Raw genomic sequence first — 25,765 nt, forward strand, 5'->3', positions numbered from 1 at the left:
GGGGCAAATATACTTCCATTGTTGGCCAAAAAGTCCTGTAATACCTGGTGAGTCTTAAAAAAAGGCCCTCACTTCAGTCTGGATAGTAGGCACCTCCCACTCCATCACAGACTGAATCTTGGCATCCAAAGGGTGAAACTTCCAGTTTCCCACCTTCTGCCCAAGATAGACTACAGAAGACTCCCCCCGCAACACTTAGTTGCCTTGATGGTCAGTTTCGCCTCCTGTATCCTTGCAAGCACCTGTTGCAGCTGTCTAACCTGGTCCTCTCATGAATTACTGAACACTGTAATATCATCCAAGCAGGCCACTCAGAACTCCTCCAACCCTGCGAGAACATGGTTCATTAGGCGCTGAAATGCAGCAAGAGCATTTTTTAACACAAAGGGCATCACCATAAACCGATACACCTCTCTGGCGAAGAAAATGCAGTCTTCTTCTTTGTATTTGGTACCAAAGTGATCAACCAATATTCACTGGTCAGCTCCAAGGTGTTCAAGTACTTTGCAGCACCTAACTGACCCACAAGCTCATCCGCTCTGGGGATTGGCTGGGCAGTGGTTTTGGTTACCTCATTGAGGGCTCGGTAGTCCACACAGAACTGCAAGTCAGTAGACCCTTGCTTTGGTACTAAAACCACAGGACTAGACCAAGGACTATGAGATCTCTCAAAGACTCCAGGGTCCAGCATTTTGGCAACTTCTACCTAATGCATCCCTGAACCCGGTCAGGTAAATTCTGCTCTTCACTGGCAGACTGTCACCTGTGTCTATGTCATGAACACTGGCAGGTGTCAAACCTGGAGTCAGCGAGAAGAGTTGGATAAGCATCCCATCACCTCTCTATACTCTCTCTGCTGCTCAGGCACTAACTCAGGGGCTAACGAAACCCCTTTCACTGTGCCATCATTCATGTGACTATACATCAAGTCAAGAAGAAACTCACTGTTTTCCTCAGTTTCCTCTGCCATAGCCATGACATTGTGTAGTCTCTCCAGAGGTAAGGCTTCAGCCTGGTCCTCTTGGGTTCCCTTTGTCGGATCTACTTCCTCCTCAGGGTCGGATCGATGCTTATGTATGGCCACCTCTTGATAGAATCAAATCTGTATGCTATAATAGAACAGATCAGTGAAGTGATCAAGCGAGGGAAGGAAAGGAAGGTGACAGCGGGGAGGGAGACATAAACAAGACAAAAGATAAACGCACCATAAGTTCACTAGTGTATATCTGTTTCTCTCTCTCCATCTCTCTCTCTCTCTCTCTAAGAATAGTTATGTACATATATCTATAATTTACCTATAAAGTAAAACAACGTTACAGCGGAGCACACCATGAACACACACACACTTACTGCAGCATAGTGATGTGACCAATGGGGTTTTGAGATGCCACTGAGAAATGTATATGCTGTAACGACAATAATATAGATATATATATAACTGTTATTTCACACAAAGGTGTTCTTTCCACAATATACACAATTGGCATTAGTTTGAACCACCGTTTTCTAAAACCATTTCCTAATTTCTACCGACCCCAATGATGCCTGAACAATGCTTCACAGGGACTGCCTGAGGGAATCATTTGCATCTCAACTACAGTTCCTTGTTAGTAAGGCGATAGAAAGTAAAAGAGACCATGTTAATAATACCACACATGGCAAAGCGTAAGGTTTTATTACTTCATAACACACTCTGTGTCATATAAATGCTGTTTCTAAATGACTCCCAAAACGACAATAATGTTTAGAATATTCAAATCAAGCTCAATTATGCGTTACCTCTCCCTGCATGAGTAAAGGACAATACTTGACAACGGGAAAAGGAAATAATCCAATGAAGATTTTTGTTGACCAGACAACGGAGCCCCTGACACCTGCAATAGACAACATACGTGTGTCTTTCCAACAGGGAGGAACTCAGTTGTTTTAGCAATCTCCAATTGTCAATGGATTAGTCAGGTTATGAATTCTTCCACAATAAGTATATATATAGGAGAGAGATAACGAACTGAACAAAGTTTGTCATGTTGAATCCCCTCAACTCCTTGTGGGATTGTAAACTATTTTAATCCTGAATAAACAATGGTCGTGCAACCGCACACTTACCAGCCCGTAATACTACTGCGGAGCAAGAAAAGCCTTTAAGCACACGGATCTCCAGACATGGAATAATCAGCAACGTCGATGGAGACGGAAGCTTGTTTATGCTTCTTCTGGTCTCTCGCAAAGTCACCTTAATCCCACTAGGTTCCATGGGATTTGTAGTTTACAGTCTTTGACCGACCGCGCCCGACGAAGACCTCCTTGTGACTCAGTCATTGTTCTAAGTGCGTTCAATACCACAAAGCCTGCAGATCTTGACACCCTTGTGGCTTCTGTGCCGACCAAGTAGTTTACAGACACTTTCTGAAACACTTTGTATGACCCACATCATTTGTCCTCCAAGGTCCAGGGACAAATAGGCTTTAGCACCAACACCTTTCTGATGCTGAGTCAGCATAGCTTTCTGGTCATACTATTCCTTCATCAGCGCTTGGCTAGGCTGATGATTTCCTTTGTCTGGCTCATGTATTGTGCCATTAACTTCCTGAGGCCAATCACATAGTCCACCATATTTTTCTGTGGAGACTCTGAGGTTCCTTTCCATCCCTCTCTGACTGAGGTGAGTGAACCCACACCAGGTGTCAATACAGAAGTTCAGAGGAACAGAACCCTACTCCCTTCTGAGGAATCTCTCAGTAGGCAAACAAGTGACATGGCAGGAGAAGATCCCACTTCCTTCTGAGATTCGCTGGCAGAATGCCCATCATGCTCTTAAGTACATTGTTAAACTGCTCCACTAAACCATTGTTTTGTCGGTGGTATGCCTTGGAGACTCATCTCTCTCATGTAAGAAGAGATGAAGTCTGTTCCCGATCAGAAATTACCATCCTTGGAAATCTGACCTTAGAAAAAATTCCAAGAAGAGCTCTTGCTACCACCTTTGTAATCATGCTCATTAGAGGTACAGCTTCATTAACCCCTTCAGTGCCCCGCCCTTTCCCCGCCCTGTGCCGGCCCTTTCATTAGCGGGCGGGGTTCATGACGAGATAGTCTCGTCATGGGCACAGCGCAACCGCGCTCCATGACGAGACCATCTCGTCATGGGCACTGAAGGAGTTAAGATATGCTTGTTTCCTGACTGTGAGGAGGTGGTCAAATGGACCAACAATGTCTATTGCTACTCGCTCAAATGCATAACCTACAACTGGTAGAGGCACCAGCGGTGCCTTATGCTTCCCTGCTGTCTTACCATTCATCTTATCCCACAAGCGTGGGGCACATCTGTGTTTTCCGTAAATCTTCTCGGGTAGGACTTCCAGCAGCTAACGAAGCCTGCAGCTCTGGAAGCAACCGATACTCCAGCAAATGGTCCGCTTTGGGAGCCTCATCCTCTCCCTCTGGAGCAGAAGTGATGACCTCTACGGCCACTGCCTTCCTTGAGTCTTTCCTTTCCTGCAAGCTGCCTTGCCCTGTTCCCTGCAAATCAGAGATGATCCCAGCCTCACCCTGAAACTGATGCGCAGTCTCTACTCTGGTTAGCACAGCTGAAATTGTCCAAGCCATAAAGGCTTCTGGCCCTGGCACCAAGCCAGGGCAATCAAATCAGTGCCTAAGAGACATCCATCTACTAGCTTTTCCCTTACACCAACATCAATCATTGCTGCCTTGCCACTGAGCTCAATATTATCCATGCCAAGTGAATCCTACTTGCCCTGTCCACTGGCCACTAATCCTGTATCCTTCGTTCCAATGAGTATCTATTCCAACTTGATGTACTTCCTCTCAACCATAGTGTGGAAAGCTCCAGTATCCCTATGGGCAGGTATTGTCCTCCTATTGATACTAACTTCCTGCACAAATCCCATTGTGTTAAGTTGACTGTGCTTCAGACCATCTGGGTCCCACTCCCAAATGCCCATAGCTACTAGGTTGAGCACAGACTTTTCTTCTGTGGTACCTTCACACATGTGTAACATACTTGCTATCATGAGTGTCGCTGGGTTAAGTTCCTTCCCTTGACAATCTCTTTTAAAATATCCCACCATTAGGAACTTAAAACAAGTCACCACTTTGGGCTTCCTTGCCTACTCTTCTTCTGATGCTCCTTCCTGGACACACCATTACCATTTCCTTGTTTGTGTGCCCTCCTCGAGTCCCATGAGCATTACCCTGGGCCTTACCCCCTCACTCCCCCAGTTTGGAACCAGTCTGTGGAGAGTTTTTCTCTCCTCTGGCTTAGAACTGTGCTGCTCTAACACTTTGTGAACCCTATTAGCCAACTACCTATCAGCTAACACAGCAATGTTTGTTGTATAACTCTCTGTCAGATGAGGTAGGTATTGCCTAAGTAGGGTTGAGCACTCATCCTTGAGTCACTATGTCACCATCAACTGGTTTAGAAACTAAAAATCCTTGGCATCCAATCCTATTACCCACTTATTCCAATCACACCATACATCTTGAATCTATGTTTCAAAAAGCACACCATCCGCTTTCTTGCAGACATGGAATCTCTGCATGTATTAAGCTGGCTTCAGCCCAAACCTCCTAATGAGAGCTTCCTTCATTTTTTCATAGACCATCCGGTCTGCTACAGGCATCGTCTTTATGACAGCTGTCCATTCCATATGCATGTGCCCCATGAAGGCAGCTGCCTTATTGTCCACACCTTATTTAAGGCCTGTGCCCTAGAGGCGATCTGAAATCTCATAAACCATTCCAAAATATCCTGACCTTCCACATACACGTGTAACAGATATTTTGGAACTTTGGCCACAGACTGGCTTGGACTAGAAGTAGAGTCACTTATTCCAGATGGAGTTGTCAGTGCTACCATCCTACGTTTTTCGCTCTCTCAAGGGCTATCTTGTCCCTTTTCAGCTGTTTTTACTTTCTCTTCCCCTTCTCTCTGTTTTTCCACTCTCTCTCTCTCACAATTTCTCTTCCTGGGCCCATCCCCCCTGTCATTCCCTCCCTTTCTCCTCTTGTTCCTGATGAGCTAGTCCTAGCTTCTCCATCCCAAACCCTCTGGCTTTCTTGTCTTCCTCCACCTTAGCTTTCTGAAGGGCCATCTGCAAGCTCAGGGTCTCTTCTAGACTCAACCCACCCAAGGGATTTACTCCTGGAATTGGTGACAGTGGTTCCCTAGAATTTCGAATTGGTGTGCACAACTGAGATACTCCAGAATCTAAAGCTGGGAAATGTCTTGGTGAAACTCTGGAAAATGCATTAGGGGATACACTTGGTGTGTGTGTGTGTAATATATCTGTGCTAAGGGGATCCTAGAGCCTAAATCCACAGCACTCTCTTCCTGGGTTCCTATCATGGTTTCCTCCCCAGAGGCAACTACAGCCTCATCCCTTTCACTCAGTATCCCAAACTGGTCCCTAGTGAAATTAGCAAGAATGTCTTTGTCCCTACTCCTGAGAATTCTCCTCCCTCTGTCCCTACATAAATCCTTCATTTGATCTATGGACATGGTACTGAGGTCAATTTCCAAACCTGTGTCTTAATTGCCTATGCATGCCGCCTTTCTTCATAGAAGAAAAAGACTGGACTTATTGCAGTACTGGTGCAGACCGAAAATGGCTAATGTGACCTCTGTTTTTTGGCTTCTAAACATTAGGCACCCCCCTGCCTGCCATCAATTGCCAGAACCTCTTTCTGAGGCCACAGGGCATTTAGGGGCTGCTGGACCCAACAGTGGTGGTTAAGGCCTTTTACTGCTGATGTCCCGAGGCCCGAACTACTATGGATCCTGAGCAACTGGGCCAAGTAATCCTTGTGCACTAGACTTTCCGAGGCAGCTGTGGACGAACAGTCAAAGGCTTTCTCAGGGTGAAAGTGTAGATACAGACAAGTAAACACTACTCAGAACTCAAAGTGCATGCAGTACGAACAATAAATCAATGTACAGTTGAATATTAACTTTTATAAGTAAAATAAATATTTTATTTTTCACTCTACATTCTGAAGAAATAACAATACTCATATGCAATAACACACTCGTATTGAGGTCAGTGCTCTAGTAGTAGTCGGGCAAATCCCTGTCCCACCCTCTACCTTGTAATGTGTTTGGGGTTATTCCCCTTTCACTGGTGGCTGCATCTAGGGAATGCGTACTAGTACGGTGTACTCAAGAGTCCCCCTTTGACTCCTAGGTCATTAGTCAAAAGTGTCTATGGTGCTGCAGCACAGCTATTCGCGAGTTCCCCAGGGCCCCACAGGCCTACATCCGGTCTTATCCACTCCTGCGGTATGGAATTTTTGAGTGGTACAGCAAGTTCCCACTCCGGGGGCGCTCCTAAGTCCAGCTCATGCTCGACGAAGATGGGCCATGCACAGTTCATGCGACAGCACATTAAAGTAGCAGGCTCTCTCCTCACCCCCTCGCCCAGAGATCGGCCGCTCGGCTAACATGAGGTAAGCTACTCTTCCCCCAATGGGGCGGGGGGAGTTCTCCAGTTCCCGATATGGAGCTCAGGTGAGGGTGTGTCATCTTCAGCGGCGTCCTCTGATCCTCGGGGAAGCAGTTAGGTGCGGTTGGCAGGCTTGACCCTCTGGTCATAGCAGTGATCCCTTTGTCTGGGCCGCGATCAGAACACTTGGCCACAGTAGTACCAGCAGCCTCTGCTGGTTCACAGGATTGCCACAGTACCCACAATTGGCTGCAGACTCTTCCGTTGGGATTGCCCTCACAACGGCGCCCCCTCCTGGCATACTTGGTTGGCAATCTTGGCGGACACAAGTTTCACATCCTGGCCCAAATAAGTTCATCAATGGTCCCCTCTGGCATATGGGATCACCACAGCGCCGCGGTGCAGGCCTGATGCTTTCTGCATGGTGCGCTTGACACAGCTGAGATCACAGTGGCCATCACCTGGCATACCGGTTTCGCTTAATCATTCCTGCACACAAACAACAACACAATGGGTGAGTGGTCATTCTCCTCACAACTCGCTCAGGGAGTCCTCACTGGACCTCGCTCCCTCCAAGGCTTTCCTCTTCCTCAAAGGGCACACTGCTCTTGGCAAGCGGGCAGGCACTGGTGCTCCAGGCCCCATGGCAGATGATCTTGTCTTTCCCTGGGTGATGTCCCCATACCCAGCAGGGAAACAAGCAGGCCTTGGCCCCAGTCCTGGTCATAGTCAGAAGTCTTGCAGAGCTTCCCTTTCTCACACAGCCCATCTGGCTGCTTGGCAGATGAACAATTTGGGGGATCTCAATCTCCCCTTCTTATAGTCCATTTCCTTGCACCAAAATGTGATATAGGGTCTGAGTCTTTGAAGTTTTATGTTGGGGCTCTGCTTTTTTCTTTTTTTTGTAAATCTTTTTATTAAAAAATATCAACATATCAAGCAATTTGAAACATATTTGGGAGACAGTATGCATATCAAGCATCTGTACATCTTTACAAAGATCGAATACACAGTGTAGAATGTATAACACCTAGGGGGGTGTAAGGTGCTCGTTTAGTTGTGTCGGCTGGGTGCAGATGTCCCACCTATATGCATTCCATGGCCCCCAGACCCTGTTCCATTTCCTGGGACATCCTCTGGCTATGTAAACTGACTTTTCTCGGAACATGCACCAATCTAGATCTTCCCTCCACTTTCCTATCTTAGGTGGTTGCTGGGCTCCCCAGTTCTGCGCTATGTTCCTTTTGGCGATCCTTACTGCTAATGTTGCCCATTGCTTAGTGTATGATGTGAGGTCTGTCGGTTCCCAAATGTTTCAGAGGCATCTTCGCGCCTCCGGACGCAGGTCAATCGTTAGGACCTCACTTAGTATACGGTGTATGGCAGTTCAATAAATTTGTATGTGTTCACATTCCCACAGAATAGGGATAAAGGTGCCCTCTTTCCCACATCGACGTCTGCACTCCCCACTTTCGGCTCTATCCATGTGTATCAACCTGGGGCCAGTTACATATACCCTATGGAGAATTTTGAGTTGCACCAATCGTAATCGTGCTTGGATCGCCACCTCCCTCGGGAAGGAGACTGCATCTTGCCAGTCTTCCTCATCTAACTCAAGGCCATCCCTTACCCATTTTTCCTTGAGTGCTTGGAGAGAGTCCTCCATGTTGTTAATTAGCTTCTTATAGATCAGTGAAATGGCTTTTTCGGGCAAATGGCCATTGAGTATTCTGTCTTCCAATGGAGAAGCAGGGGGAAGGACGGAGTTCGAAGTAAGGTGGGTTTGGAGGGCATGCCGGACTCGGAGATATCTATAACGATCAGAGTCTGCCAGGCTATATTGTTTCTGAAGGGAGGTGAATAGAATGACTTCATCTCTGACCCAGAGGTCTCTGATCTGGGAAATTCCAATTAGGTCCCATTTATTGAAGCCCTTGGTTTGCCACAAATTCCCGAGTTTTTGGGAGTTCCACAGAGGGGTTGCCATGGTAAGTCTCCCGTCCCACCCCAGATATTTATTTACTACATGCCAAATATGAACCGCATGAGCGGTTGGTCCGCTTAAGCGGTATTTACCAGGTTTAGAATAGAGTGCTCTACTATAATCTCCCCCTGGAGCCATCTGTCCATGGCGTATCCCGGATCGCCAATGCCGCCATATGTTCCTTGGTAAATGGCGGCTAGGTGGGCCGACCAATAATATTTTTTGATGTCAGGGAAGCTGATGTCTCCATCATACCAATTCAGGGTGAGTTTGGTTAATGCAATCCGGGGTTTACATCCCATAGGAGATCCCTCAGAAGACTCTCTATTTCCTTAAAATACGATGCAGGGACTCGATCCATCGAGTTCTGCAGGGCATAAAGGAAGCGGGCAGGGTCATTATGTTAAAAAGGGTAGCCCTACCCAACAGCGAGAGGGGCAAAGATTTCCAGTTCCTTATGTCCTTTTTCAGCCTTTGTATAGGCGGTAGGAGGTTGCGAGTGAAACGGATCATGGGACTTAACGATATGAAGATGCCTAAGTATCGAAAGCCGTCAGACGCTATCTGAAGTGGGCAGTTCCTCAGAAGGACAGGAGACTCCCCCTGTAGGACACTGCTAATATATCAAATAGACATATTAAAGAAGCCCTTGGGGAAGTCAAATACAACAGGATATCATCCGCATATAGAGATATCTTATCCTCCCAATCCACTGACCAACGCATCCCGTGGATCACCGGATCCTGACGGATCCACACCGCCAGGGGTTCCAGGGCCAAAGCGAATAACCGCGGGGACAAAGGACACCCCTGTTGTGTGCCCCTACACAACTGAAACGTTGTTGATGTGCGATTGTTCACCACTACTTGAGCCATTAGTTTTGAGTACAATAACCGGATCCAACTTACAAAGCTTGCTCCAAAGCCCATTTTGCTAAGTACAGCAAAAAGGTATGGCCATTCCACCATGTCAAACGCCATGGTGGTGTCCAGTGACACCAACACTGCCGGTTCCTGGATAGTGGCCGCCCTGCCTAACACTCCATGCACTCTGTGCAGGTTTAAGGCTGTGCTACGGTGCGGCATTAAACCTGATTGGTCTGGATGCACCAAACTGTCTATCATTTTTACCAACCGGATCTCTGCTTTTTTTTTTAAATGTTCACTTCTCTTTTTCTTCCCTCCCCTTGATTGGATGTATGTCACAGCAGGCATGACTCCAAAGCTGATTGTCCCAAAACACAGTTCATGGGAGTGAATAGAGTTCACTATTGGATGTCAGCCGCGGTGATATGTGCAGTAAAAGGTTAATCCCAGTCCTGTTCTTTTTAATTTCCTTATCAGCCCCATCTCCCTTCCTCGGATGTGTCCAGACCCCTGCCTTGTGATCTACCACTGAATCAAAGATCAACCTTTTGAAGTGTAAAGAGAGTCTCTTCCTCCAGTGTGTCCCGCACAGCTCACAGGAATGCAGCAATACACAAATCTGTCTGGGGGCATTCTGCTCCTCATGTCTTCACCAGCTAGGCCTTGCCTTCCCAAAATGGAGTCCAGGGTCCTCCATGTAAAGTACTAATGCAGGCACACGTACTCAGTGTACATTCATAGCACTCTTATTATCCAGCACTATTACCTCCATGCATGATACCATCACAAGTATAGACACATTCAGTTCATGCATTCAGTCTGAGTGCACTGTTCAGCACTGAAGCTTTTATATACTGCCTCAGGGTGTGGTATTTGCAAACTCACTTGGCAAACACACACACTCACCATGTGTGCGCTGCACAACACTTCATCCTTCATGTATTGTACTTCACGCAAGAACACATATGCCCAGCACATTCTTAATTGTGTACGCATTGCACAGCACTACATTTTTCATGTCAAGTATTCCTTGCAAGCAGACATACAATGAGCACAAGCCTAATCCAACATTTACTACACATTACTGCTCTATCACTACACTGTACTTTTCCCAGGCACACAAACATTCAGAGCTAAGTCACTACTCCTGCGCTGAGCAGTACTCCACATATACCTGATGTAGCCAAGGGTGAGTTAAGCACACAGTAGCTGCACTTTTAAAAAGGTGAGTGAGGCTGTCGGTCCAACTGCAGTGACACATGGTAAAAAAGACCTGTTCACTGCTACTGATCACTACGCGGTATGCTGCCACATCCGCACTTTTACTGCCTTCCACCACTATGAGGGAATCACTTTGCATGCTCCTCGTGGTCCAACAAAACTGCAATCTGTGAAATTGGCCTATCTTATGGCAAATCGGGTCATTTGCAACCTCCAACAACCTTTTGTACCTGAGGCCCTTGGTGTTTTCTTATGAATCCTTCCGCTGCGGCCTGTGCAGGTAAGAGCAGTGAGGTGGTGAGGCTGGGTTGGGGGGTGATTCGCCAGACAACCACGAGGGAAAATGAAATTAATAATTAATTTTCCCTCATCGACATCTGTCGAAATCTCCCACACGGCCCCACCACCCTACCGCTCTTACCTGCACAGGCCGCGGCTGGAATCATTCCTCTGTGTGGTGACAGTGGGTATTTCTTGCATAATTTGCCCACACGAATGTTGTTGTATTTCTTTGAACATTCTCTTCCTACTGCAATATTGGAATTCTTCCCTTAAGTTGTCACTTTTCAACTCAGCTTTCAGGATATCCTTTGTATCTTGCGTGTTGAGCCAGATTAAAAGTATTAGATTTACAAGTACAGAAACATTTATTGAAGGCCACACCACGTTACAAACGTCATGCTGATGTCCTGTGTCAAGCCCCTTCTTCTCACCGTCTTGGGGACAGATTATGGCTGTCCACCAAGTGCCTTTGTATTCTGGGATCCAACCAAAAGATCATACACATATATCTAGGCCCCTTCAAAATTCTGAGATTAGATGGGAAAGCACTTCTAGGGTTACAACTTCCAGCTAGATGGAACATCCATCCTGTGGGGCATATATATGAGGTAAAGCTTGTCGCTCTGCCCACTACCTTGAGTGATTGTTCTCACAAATATAAAGTAGATGCCATTCTGGGCTCTCAAGTACACCACAGTGAGTTACAATATGTAATTGCATGGAAAAGGTACAATGTTTTCAGGCTCTTTTTTCCACCATTATGTATGAACCTCGCTTGGTTTGCCAGTTCCATGGAAGATTCACTGATAACGTGAGTGGACCTCTGAACTCTTCGGGGAGGGAGGGAGTGAATTGTCAGGAAGCATTCAGGAAAGGGGACACATAGTCTGTTCTGCTCAAGCCCCATACATACACAATGTAGGCAGTCATACTGTTGGTTTTGACACTTTATGTCAAAACAGGATCACCCTTGAGGAATTGCGTGTGATTGTATCCCTGAAACCAATGTATTGGCTCCCTCTTACCCCAGACACCCTGCTCTGTGTCCCTCCACCTTTCTTGTTTTTTCCATTTATTGTGTCTACCATTGGGTCCAGTGTGTTTCTCTAAGACTCGCCTTGTTGTTTATTAGTTCTTACTCCTCTTGGTGTTTGTCTTGTTGATTGCTTTGCTGCTGTGCTGAGAGTTTCTGTCTCGTTGGCATTCTGGTTAGCGCTGGTAACGCTGGTTGACATCTGATTCCATCATCTTCACTTCCTCCCTATATCCGTGTAAACTTGCTGTCCCCCATTGTGGGAATAATTAACCTTTCCATTACTATTATGTATCGTACGTAAATGCATCATCCTGTATTTCCAGTGCTCACTTAGAACTCTGACCTTCATAATGACTCTGAAACACCTATCAGACCAGCCCATGAAAGAAATGCCAGTCCATTTTGAAAGTCCTGACAGAGGACCATCACAACAAGTTGGTCCAGTGTTTCTTTCTCTCCCATTCTCTTTTCCTATTTTTCCTCATGCAAGCTGTATGTAACTTCCGATGTCTTCTGAGAGATTTAGGGATCACTGGGATAGTCAGCAAATCTACGCCTTTGGTTGAAGTTCAAGAACTAATCCCTAGTAAGCCCCTGACAGGAGTATCATTTCTCTATTTCAGAGCATTGAGTAGCAGAGACAGATAACAAGAGAGACATGAGGTAAAGAGCAGCTCCCAGGCAGTTTGTAAAGAGTCACACCATGTTAACCATGATTTCCAAGGGTTCATTTGGAGGATTTGGCTTTCCATCAGAAGGTTGAGTTGCCAACTCATTCCAAGGAGAAGAGGTGTATTTAGAGCTCTCCTTAATTTAGACTATCCATTTGGAGTTCCTTTTTGATTTGATCTCGTCCAGCCAGTACCCACTCTCAGCATGTGGTGATGAGGCAGAAGCCACGAACTATAGCCTCCAGAATCTTCAGGACCTGAAACTCCCCCCCACTCTAATTGCGGGTCCATTTGGATATATGCCCTTTCTCACCAGCATGGAACATCATATGATGATTTCCATCATCCATCTGCACAGGAAGTGACATCACAGGATTTCCCATCATACATCTGCACAGGAAGTGACATCAGTGGGTACATCATCAGCAATCTGCACAGGAAGTGGCATCACGGGCTTCCCGCCAGAACTACCCTTAAAAGAAGAAGCCAAGCAAGTGGACTCATTTCCAACATCCATCTGCACAGGAAAGAATGTCACTGGATTTCCCATCATCCATCTGTATAGAAAGTGACATCACTGGATTTCAAAACCCTTTCAGAGGGCCAAGGACATGCAAGTGTTACTGGTCCTAACCGTGGTGGTTGAGGCCTTTTACTCCTCATGTCCCGGGCCCGACCTACTATGAATCCTGAGCAGTTGAGCTAAGAACCCCTTTTGCATTGGACCCTCAGTGGTAGGCTAGTAAACATGACACATAACTCAAAGAGCACACAGCAATATCAATAAAATTAATGTCCAGTCAAATAAATATTTTTGTATTAAAAATAAGTATTTTATTTCTAAGTGTACACATTCAAAGAAGTATTATGACATTCATAAGGCAATAGCAGAATCCCCTTGAAGTTGGGACTCTAGGATTTCTCTGGCAAATACCTGTCCCACTTGCGCCTCATAGTGTGGTTGGGGTTATTCCCCATTCATGCGTGGCCGTATCCAGGGAATGCTCACTAGTAGGCCTTATTCAAAAGCCCACGCCGACTCTAAGAAACTAGTCAAAAGTGTTTTTGGCACCCCAGCACCTACAGCTTAGCATGAGCGGCTGGTTTCAGCAGCAATCGGAGGTGCTCCGGTGTTTCTGTAGGCATGGTAAATTCAGTCATCCTGACACTCCTGATCTAGTCTCAGTGATGTGGTGATGTACTCTTGGCATCCTCCTCAGTCCATGGACAGGTTGGTGGTAGCCCTTGATGCTTGTTTCGACCCACAGGTCAGCTTTTCAGTTCTCCGGGCGGAGGCCCAAACTTCAGAGCTCACTTGGTACTGGCAGCCGCTCCTGGCATACAGGGTTGCTGCAGTACCTGCTAACAAGGCACCGGTCTCCCCTGCACAGCAGTCTATACTATGGTGGCTCTTCCTGGCATACGCAGTTGAAGTTAATGCATGCACAGGTTTTGGAACTTGTCAGCAGCAATAACTTCCACTGAGGCATGGCATACAGCCCTAGCTATCTTCACGGCAGCCCTCTCCTAGCATACAGGGGTCACTGACCTAATTCTGCACCTGGGTAACGACCCGTTTGGTGCAGCAGCTATCTCCTTGCACCGGAAGTCCTCTTGAGAGGGCTCACCACTGGACCTCGCGCTGTCCAATGCTCTCCTCTTCCTCACATGGCACACTGGTATTGGCTAGCAGGCAGGCAGGCGCTGGTGCTCAAGATTCCAAAGCAGGTGGTCTCGATTTCCCTGGGCGGTGTCCCCTCACTTAGCAGGGAGACTAACAGGCCCTGACCACAAGCCCCGGACACAGGCAGGAGTCGTACAGAGCTTCCCCTCCTCACACAACCTGTCTGCTGCTTGGCAGAGGACAAATCTTTGGGGTCTCAACCTCCCCTTCTTATAGTCTATTTCCAAACACTAAATGTGATTTAGGGTCTGGGTCTTTGAAGTTTTATGTCAGAGCTCTGCTGCTTTTGAAGTGTACACTTTTCCTCTCCCTCTTGAAAGGCTGTCTTTCACAGCAGGAGAGATTCTGAAGCTGAAGCCCCACAACATAGCAACCAACCACATAGAATCCGTGGGTCCCTAAAAAGAATATAAATATACAGACAAGTAACCGGCGCAACCCAACAGGAAAGCGCAAATAGAGAAGTCCTATTTAAGAGGACGGAATCCCATCACCCACCAAGGTGGCATGCTTCATCATTTGGGATCTCCTCTTGGCTGCAGCCTAGTGCAGCCAAGGAGCTACAACTCCTTGCTAGTGTAAAGGAGGAGCTCGCGGATGTTTTAGTCCCACAACATAGGCCATGGGAGTGAACAGAGTTCACACCTGGTTGTCAACCACAGTGATGTGTGCATCGAAAGGTTAATCCCGGGTTCCCAGCCCTACTCTTTATGAATCTCTTATCAGCCCCATCTCCTTCCTTAGATGTGCCCAGGCCCTTTCCTTGTGATCCCTCACTGAATGAGAGAGCACCCTTTGAAGTGTACAGGGGAAGTCTCTCTGTCCCTTCACTATGTCCCACCTAACTCACAGAAAAGCAGCATTACACAAATCTATCTGGGGGGATTCCTCTACTCCTCGTGTCTTCACCATGCAGGCATGGGTCTCCCATAATGGAACCCAGCGTCCTCCATATAATGTTCCATTGCAGACACATTCACACATTACACAGCACACATACTGTTTAGTACTGTCACCTCTATATATTGTGCCACCCCACACATACATTCAGTGTACCAAACAGAAAAAAGCGGAGTAAGAAGGTACACTGGGTTTGGCTTCCTTTACATATAATAGTTCCAAAAAACAGAAACCCAGTACAGTTGAGTGTGCAAAAAGATAAACTCTCCCCTGCCAGGAAAAACACAAGTTTTTCTTGTGAAACCCTCACCGACCAGGGTTACCCCTTGGTGGCATGCTTCATCATTGGGTTCCTCCCGATCTGCTGCGGATTGGGGCGTGCTACGACCTACGACTTACGTGGGAGCACTTATTGATGTTTTTATACAATGATCAAGGAGTTGTTCTAAGAAGGGTAATGGAGTGGGAATGATGGTACGTGGTTTAAAAATACCTGGCTAGTAGGTATTCCTTAGTTTATTTGAACCTCTAGTCGATATGATTAAAAATTGAGGGGGAGTTCTTTAGGAAAAGAGATTATCATGTACTTACTGAACAGACTACAGGTGGTCCAGAATGCAGCCGTCAGGGCGCTCCTCATGCTTGGACCGAGAGCTCGGATCTCACCTCACCTGGGGCCAGTTCGTAAGATGAAACATTAAAATCCATATTATGATAGACATCATACCCTTAATGACCCTGAAAAAGACCAACCCATAGGGTCTTTGGGGACAATAGCAGAAAACTCTTTAAACTCTTGCATCATTTTTCTTTTTCTGTTTTTACATTCTTGTAATACCACTCACGAGGGCATTTCAGGTATGCTTTTCCAGACTAGCGTGAATACTAACATATTATATGTTAAGCAAGGGAATCGAATCACCCACATTTATTCCCTTTTCCCCTTTTTCTCCTTATCAAATGATCATGGAGAGTATGCGTAATAATTTCCCCTGGTTTCTGTCTCTGTCAATATGGGGTCATATCCCGCTCACATGCAGAATGATTTTTCATCTTTTATTTTTCAAAAAATATTTTTCAAGAATAATACCTCGGATGTAACCTCACAGCTATACCATCTACCGCCCACCATTTTGGATGGTTAGCAGACTAGTCTCCCACACGCATGAGGACGCAGTGTCCGCGGTGTGCTGGAGCCCATGTAAACCTCCGCAGGGCACCGCACTTTCAATATGCGGTCCCCGAAGGTTGAATGATTAGGTTACTACACAGAGGCGTTGCCTTGGAGTGGTAAGTGCACCCCTTTGTGTGTGTCTATATTATCTCTCCAAAGGGTCTAGATTCTGGTAAAGGTTTTTTTTTCAAAAAACGAGTGCTTTGATGCCATCATGCCATTTTTCGAAGCAAACGCTTTAGCATTGAGAATTGCTCCACGGCTCAAGCTCTTATCTCTCAAACATATCTAAGAGCTTCTGTTTATATTTGCTCTTGTTTCCTCCTCTAACAGAGTGTGACAACAGGCCTCCCTCTTTCCCAGGAGGAACCATGTTGCAACAGTACTGCATCTTGAATGTATGTGGGTTTATGTTTGTCTGTTTATACACCCAGCATAGTAGGATTACATGTGTATATATTTATATGTACGTGTGTCACGAACAGTGTTTTTGTGCACTATTTAGTTATGCTCACCAATCACATGTTTTGGAATGTTTGTGCATGCCTTGGTATGCCTCCAGTGCGTTTTAACAGGAGCGGTACCAGGAAAATAGGTTTCTCCGGGTCCTGAAGAAGAAATAGGTTTCTCCGGGTCCTGAAGAAGAGCTAATTAGGGGCACGGCTTGAAACATGTCAACCATTTAGGAAATTGATCCATAATAATCTCTCTTCCTAAAGAACTCCCCTTCATTTTTAATCATACCAACTAGAGGCTCAAAAAACTAAGGAATATCTACTAGCCAGGTATTTTTAAACCACATACCATCATCCCCACTCCCTTACCCTTCTTAAAACACTCCTTTATCATTGTATAAAAACATCAATAAGTGCTCTCACGTAAGTTGTAGGTCGTAGCACGCCCCGATCCACAGCGGATTGGGAGGTACCCAATGATGAAGCATGGCACCATGGGATAACCCTGGTGGGTGAGGGTTTCACAGGAAAAACTATTGTTTTTCCTGCCAAAGGAGAGTTTATCTTTTTTCACACTCAACTGTACTGGGTTTCTGTTTTTTGGGACACATACATTCAGCATATACAATCACTCTGTCCCCACTGCTCAGTACTGTATCCTTTCTGTATGATGCCATGGTGTGCTACATGCAAACACACCCACAGCTAGTAAACACATTCACCATGCATGCTCTGCACAATACTTCAACCATCATGAATTATCCGTCTTGCAAGCACACATACACCCAATACATGCTTTCTCTGTGTACACACTGCAAAGCACTACATATCTCATGTAATTTATTCCTTTCTGGTCTACTCGCCATGCATGCACTGCACAGCAGTACTCTATCCCTGTACTTGACACTTCCCAGGCACACATACATACAGCGCAGAGCCACTAATCTTGCGCTGCGCAGCACTTCATATCTACTTGATGTAGGCCAAGGATGAGTTCAGCAAACAGCAGCAGAATGTTAAAAAGATGAGAGAGCCTGTAGGCCTCAATTCAGTGACACAGGTTAAAAAGGAGCTGTTCACTCCTACTGATCAATAGACGGCATGCAGCCACCACTACGTCCATGCTGCTTAATTCTTGGTGAAGGCAGTATCCTGTGTCATGGAGCACACACATGATCCGTGCTTGCCTATGACTACAAAAATCAGTATTAGGGACCCAGACAACAGCACAGTTGGGCACTCAGTGCAGGGGTACAAAGTCCATTACCATGCCGAGGACTTTTCCATCCAAACATCCATCATCCAACTGCACAGGAACTGAAATCCCTCCTGCTTCCTCTCAGGACCTACTTAATGAATGGCCTCACGCAGCTACTTTGCTGTGACCCTACACGCCCTCAATCTCAGCTGCCCCTCGCCTCGCAGCACCATATAACACCAAGAAAGCAATCTCCTGTGCTTCCTGCACATTTTCATGCACTTATCCACACCCAACACTCACTGCACCTGCACCAACAGCACCCAACAGCCCACTCTCGCATAGTGTTGTGCAAACACAGAACACTGTGCACTTGCATGCATGCTGCTCATCACATGCTCACTCACCAAGCACGCCACAGAAATCTGGGACCTGCTTCATGACATTGCCCCTGACCAATTTTTACTCACAGAAGACTAGCTGAACCCTACTTTGGCACCTGACATCACCACAGCCATTCCCCACACCCATCTACAAGATCGCCAGGCAAGACAGTTTTTACAAGACCAGAAGTGGAATCACCATTATCCACAAGAACCGGTACACAGCAACAGCCTTCCCAAGGCCATCAAGAATTTCAACAATTGCATCAACTCCTGTGCCGACTCCTTGATCCCCCCTAACACACATCAATACAATATCTAGACCCTAGGCCAGTTAGTACATGGAGGAACTCAGACTGATGAAACACCACTGCAAATAACTGGAGTGCAGCTGAAGAGTGAGCCAGGTTAATGGAGACAGGCGGATGTTCAAATACGCACTATGACGCTACCACCAAATGATCTGAATCACCAAACTCACCGCTCTGACAGACCTCACTGATGCCAGCACCAACAGAAGCAAAATAATCTTTGTCCTTGTGAAGGATTTCACCTCATCAGCAGCAGACTCCATATCGATCATACTCTCGCAGGGCCTCTGCAACAATCTCTCCCAATTCTTCAGCAACAAATTCACATCCATGTACAGCAACTTCAACCAAAAACTGGACCAGACATACCTCACCAAATGCTTCTTGATCTTATCCAAAGAACCAGTGCTAACCATAGGGTCCATCATCACCGAGAAGAAACCACCGCCATCATGAAGTCCATCCACTCAGGAGGCCCATAGGATCCCTGCCCCCACCACGCCTACTCGAGAGGACTGCAACACATCAGCACAATGCTCACACCCATTCTGAATTCCTCCACATTTTCTGCGACCTTTTCAGACACTTGGAAACACACAAATGTCCTCTCATTGTTGAAGAAACTCTCAGTGGATCCTTCAACATTCACCAACTAAAGACTAATCTCCCGGCTACCATTTCCGGCCAAAGTATTAGAGAAAAATCATCAAAGTTCTTTCAGTGAAATAGAAAGTTTGCTTATTTATTGAAAATAATGTCAAAGTGTCATAAAATAGCAAAATGTCTAGGAATGTTGTGCTGTTCACATCCTGCCCAAACTCAGCCTTCTAACAGTGGGCCCGGTAGAACCAACGGCTTCAAATGTACACAGCGGCCAGGGCTCTGAGATGACAGGGATTGTGATGTCATCGCCTGTATGATGTCACAGTACAGAACCCAGGCCATAGCAATCAATGCCACATCAGAACCTTCAGTGTGCAAAGACCTATGGGCAGGACACGTGAAACGCCATTGCTCTCAGAGACATCAGGATGGAGACCACCAATGACCTTCCCCATGCGGACCCTGTAGAAGCACCAAAAGGCATCCAGGGCCATCCTGCTTCCGAACTGGCAGGTAAGATGGCACCTGGGGTCAGTACAAAAGGATATACATTTGGGCTGTAAAGAAGCACTACTCATATCTCAAAAACTCATGATACATTTGTGACACAATTTTGGCACAAAATGGCCAAGAGGGGACATTATGACAGCAAACTTTGAAGTAGATGGGTTGTTTGAGCCTGGCTCCGATAAACAATCAGAAAAATAATCAGTTTTTAAGTGGACTTGAGTATTTAAATAATGTGATTTTGTATAAATGCAGGGATGTGTTCAGCACTGTTAAAGAAATTAAAAATGCAAGCGACGAGTTTAATATGTTGGTTCAGTGGCATAGCAAGTGTTCCTTGGCCCTTGATGCACACAAGGAAAATGTACCCCATGTGCCTCCATGCACACTACACCTGATGCATTCGTGATAGCCACACCCTGTGTTTGCTAAAATAAGAATTATGAGTTGTTGAAATTCAATACCCTACACATTGCAGAATGGAAACAAGATCTTTGCAATTCATAACTTAAGAATAAAAATCCGTTTTTATAAAAGTATGCAGAGGTCTATCTAGTACATCGAGGTCAGGGCTGGCTTGGCTTATTTCCCTCAGCAGATGCAAGGGTGGCCACACAACTCCATATTCTTTTATAATAACATCTTGCACTTTCAGAACTGTGCATGCACTTTACAAGGGCTGAACTATGTACCCGTGCTTGTGACTTACAGGTCCTTGTTTTGAGCTCTGCAGAGTGGTAATTTCACTGGATTTTTGTGGAATTACCATGCTGCCCACTTACAAGTTGCACCTTGTGCAGAATTGGTTCCAGTAATATAAAATTTTCACATGCTGAGAACAGGCGGGAATGTGAGCGGGAAGGGAACATGTGGTGGTGATACCTGCAGTTAACGGTAAAACCGAGCCCGGTTCAACCTCCCCATTTTACCGGCGAACTCATAATGAAGCCATAGGGTTGGTACGCAAAGAAGCAGATCTATAGATTACCACAGTACAATGGAAAATTACACCTACATTTCTGTATTATATATCGAGATAAAATTGTTAAAAGGCCCATCTTTGTAGTGGAAACTGCCCCAGTGCAATTGATGCAGTCTGAAGCATTGCACCATATTTGACGCCTGGTCCACGGTGGATGGAACACTATGGATGTGTCTGAGCTGGTTTCGCAAAGATGAATTTAGTACGGAAATGTGCAGACTGTGGCATGGTCAATTTTCTCAATAACATTAGAAGACATACGGTCTGATTACGACTTTGGCGGTGCGGGAGCGGGAGCGGGCGGCATGCCACTGCCCCGCTCCCGCACTGCCAAAGCCGACCACCAGCCACTCACCTGCCAGATTAGGAGTTTTCTCCTGGTTTGGCGGGCGGTCCTATGGCGTTCCCACGACGGTGCTTATGAAAAAGGCACTGCAATGAGAACGCCAAGGCAAGATCCTGCAGGGCATGGACTGTTCAGTCCATGCCGTGCTTGAACCGAGTGTGCATACATACAAGGGGGCACAACATGTGCCCCCCTGCATGCATATCAGCGTACAGGGGCAACAGGGGGGCCTGTAGGGCCCCCTTTGTTTCCCCACCGCCAGCCTTTCATGACGGGCTATTCAGAATGTGCTTGGCGGTGTCGCAGCGGCACCACCAAGCATATTGGTGCCCCAGACCGCCGCGCCACCTCCCGGAAACATGGTTCCCTGGCGGTTTCAGTGGTCCCAAAACAATCTGACTGCTGAACTTGTACTATGGCAGTCGGACCACTGGTGCCGCAGTCCCCGACCGCCAACACACCTCCACCAAGGGTTTACGAGTCCAACGGACAGCCAAACTCGTAAACAGGCCCATAGACACAATGCCACATCTTTTCATGGGAGAGATTCTGCACCGCTGATTCTGTGCTATACCTATATTTTGAGGGAGAGTGACTTGTACTTATGACTGCCATGCTGTACAGATCCTGTGAGTGACAGAAACTTACTGTGCTGAGGCTTCTTTGGTACTCATTCTAATAGGGAGGGATTTGTGCGCTGCTGATGGCCAAGCTACTCATGGTCCGTGATGGAGGGACGCTTGCAAGGCTGATAACCATCCTGCTATTGTTCGATGTTGCGGGGAAGCCTGCACTACAGATGTCAGGATGTGTTCTCTAAAGGGAAACATCTATCGGTAATGATGTCCATGTGGTACTGTTGTGTGCGCACAAGCAATGTATATACAGATGATATGCATTTTGTACCTGGTCTGTGACAGAGAGAAACGTGCACTGATCATACCTCACCCTAACTGTTCTGTGATGGTGAACATCATGGACTTCTGGTACCTTTGTTACACCTGTTTGGGACCCTCATGTCCAGTTTATCTGTCATCTGGTTGCCTTCTGTTCGTATCGTATTCAAACGACCTTCATTTTTTGTTTGTATCACAGCTCTGTTTGCATATTGGTTCCCATCACCATCTTGACCCTGTGCCACCTACTATGCAGAACAGAAAAGCAACTGCTCTTGTACTGTCAGACTACTCTGGTTTTGCATCTGTAGCTTGGCAGGATGGTTGCTATTTTTCCTCTCTTTTCCAACTGCAATGACCTTGTTATTTCCAATTTCATGGGATAGAGAAGGTGAAAGGCAGTATGTAATGAGCCTGATACCTGTTGAAATTTTCTTTTGCGTCTGCTACCAGCACTGTTAAAACTTTATTCGGTTAGGCAATTACAAACCATGAAAGCATTTACATATAAAAACGATGACATTATTACAGTTGATATCATTTCAGTATGAAAAAGAGAGCGGAAAGCATTTAAAAAGGAAATATATAGAAAGATAATTTTTTCCTACGAGGTAAAAATATGTGCAAATTTGCGGTTGTGGATGCCTGTTAGTTGCATATACATTTTGCTGTGCGTAGATTGAATAAGTAAAAAACTTTACGGGACGGAACAAAACAATCCCCCCAGAAGCAGTATTAGGATGCCTAGGGGGGTAATCCCTAAATCATAGGGTATGTTTTGGGTTATTTATTTTAAAGAGAGAAACCGTTAATTTAAAGCATAATAAATTTATGTTACTGTATGGGACATTTTTTTGAAATAATACTTTCAGTTTGACAGAATTCGGTTTAAAGATTCGTTCTATGCCGCACACAAAATTTTAAAAACTTCGACATGTTTGCTACCACTAAGTCTGAGTCTAACATCTGGAGAGCCATTAGAGCTGGTCGACACTGCTTGAGGGTCAACAATTTCAGTAGGGGTATAAGATACAGCTTTCTAGGTACGGTATAAAAGTTACAAAACATGATTACGTGCAAAGTCGACTGGGGGGAGATATCGTCACAAGGACACAGAGTCAATTGAATGGCCCAGTCGTTTGTCGAGGGAAAGGGGATTAATCTGTGAAACATATTGAATCGAAATCTTGTTAGTAAAAATTTTTCAAAGTTACTTAGACTTAGGTTCAGGTAGGGCTCCATTTTATCTGTAGTTTGGATGGAGAGGGAGTGCTGGACGGAGGATTTTGTCTTTTCAAGAGCCAGGCGTAGGTCTGCTGAATTGGTTCGGCACACGTCTCGTAGGTTCTTTCTTGGTATTGAATTCAGATTGTGGGGATTGAGGTAAAAGTGTTTGAGTCCCATATCTGAAAAAGACTTTTTAACGTACGATAACCAAGTGATTTTAGATTCATGGTCCAGGTTCATACAGTCGGTGATAAGTGCCTGTGTTAGTTTTAATTCTGTTGTGGTCCAAATACGATGCCAGAGAAGAATTGGTTGCATCCGTATCACGTCTGTAATATATGGGAGACCCAGTTCACTGTGAATGTTAAAAGTTGAGGTAGACGAGGGGACGGGCAGTAAAAATTTCAAAAATGTGTTCTCTACCTTTTGGATAGGGTCTACTCTTACGTTGCCCCATATTCCTGCCCCGTAAATCGCCGTGCTAACACATCTTGAATGATAAATGTCCAGCATTTCCTTTGACGTTCTCTTACCCAGATTTCTGGCTAGCTTAGTCAGTGCTGTTGTGGCTTTTTGGAATTGGAATTTTCTATTCTCTATTGAGCTTTTCCAGGTGCCTTTGCTGTCTATTACTACTCCCAAATATGGATAGGTATTAGTATTTTCTACCTGTATGTTATTTAGGTAGATATTTTTTTTCACTTTTCGAAGTTTGTTGCCTGATGTCATTATAAATGTCTTTTTAACGTTGATGTTTAAATTCAGGTGGTGCATGAAATTTGTGTATCTGTCCAGTGCGCGTTGTAGTGCGAGGGGAGTGCGGGCAATTATATCTGCGTCATCCGCATAGAGGAGAGCGGGGATTGGGCGTTTTTGAACATATGGCTGGTCCTGGCTACCCTTCAACAAAGCTGCTTCCAAACCGTTAGTGTACAAGTTAAAAAGGAAGGGAACCAGGACACAGCCTTGCCTGACTCCCCGCTCGACTCCGAATGGTGACGTTAGTTGCCCCCCTATACCGTATCTTACTCTTGTGGTCGCGTTGGAGTAGATTTCCCTGATATAATTGACCAATTTGGTATCAGCTCCCAATTCGATCATTATGCTCCACAGCTTGTTATGGGCCACGCAGTCAAAGGCTGCGGAGAGGTCTACGTATGCCAAGCAGAGGCTGCTACCCTTTGCCTGGACATACTTCCCTCTCAAGAGTATGAGATTTAAGACCTGTTCGGTGGTGCCTCTCCCCTCCCTGAAGCCGAATTGCAGATCAGATAATATATTATTTGTTTCCGCCCAGTCTTGCAAGCGTGCCAAAAGAATTCTCCCTACTATTTTTCCTAGGGAGTCCGGTAGGAATATAGGTCTGTAGGACGTTGGGCTACTTCTGAATCGGGCAGTCCTACCTTTCCTATTGCCACTAGGACTTTGAGTAGTAGGGGGGCCCAAAGGTCTGTGTTCGATTTGTAGAGGTCCATAGGGACCCCGTCAGGGCCCGGGGCCTTCCCTGATCTACTTAAGTTCAGTGCCAGTTTGACCTCGGAGAGGTTAAATTCCAGGTCTAAAGGGTCAGTCAGATCTGTTGGTAAGATATAGGTCTGCCTGCTTGTCCCCTCAAGATTTGCAAATATTTCTGAAAAGTGGTTTATCCACTCTTGTTCTGTTATGGTTGTTTCGATTAATCCACGTTCTTTTGGGCCTGATAGAAATGGGGAATTAACAATCTCCCAAAAGGTAGCCGGGTCGTTGTTATTACAGCTATCATGAAGGGCAATCCAATATGCCTCTTTTAGTTCTTTCTTCCTGGATGTTAGTGCTATATTGTATACTTTCCTAGCTTGTGAGACCTCTATGGCGTCCCTTGGGGTTTTATGTAGGTTTTTTTTTAGTGTTTTGTGTGCTATAGTACACTCTGAGTTAAACCACCGACACTTAGGGTTCTTTTTTTTGTTCATCTTCCCGCTAGACTTCACGGTCAAGGCGTTATTAACTTCCGATATTATTTTACCATAGTTTATTATGATCTCACGTGGGGATGAAGTGTCCGTTAAGCATACTAGGAAGGCTGGGCGTGCCGCTTTAAGTATAGTTTCTAGAGTAGCTATAGGGTCAATATGAGACCATTTTAATGCGTAGCCATTTAATCGAGGCATTGAAATAAAGTCTTCATGATAGAGTGTTTGTGGCTTTTTTTGGGGGGCAGTAGTTCGAATGGTGATTGATAGTGGGAAATGATCGCTGAACGCGCAGTCATGGGTGGTGACCGCACTGATCGATTCTGGGGGATTGTTTCCCACCAAAATGAAATCAATACACGAAGATAGTCCTCTGCCGTTGAAGGTTGGGGCAAAAGCGGCTGGGGGGTTAAGCAATTCGTTTGCGAAAGCTAATTGAAGGAGAATCATAGTCTCATTCAGGAGCGCCCCCTTTTGGGAGTGGGTAAAATGTGTGATGTTGTTGTTTAAATGGTCTGTGTAGCCACAGTTGCCTTTATGTCTGTTCTTACACAATGTGAGGTTAAAGTCTCCTCCCCATATTAGTGTTGGTTCTTTTCCTTTGTTTTGATTAATATGTTTGGATA

The sequence above is a fragment of the Triturus cristatus genome, chromosome 11, assembly GCF_964204655.1.
Source record: "Triturus cristatus chromosome 11, aTriCri1.1, whole genome shotgun sequence".
NCBI classification, from domain to species: domain Eukaryota; kingdom Metazoa; phylum Chordata; class Amphibia; order Caudata; family Salamandridae; genus Triturus; species Triturus cristatus.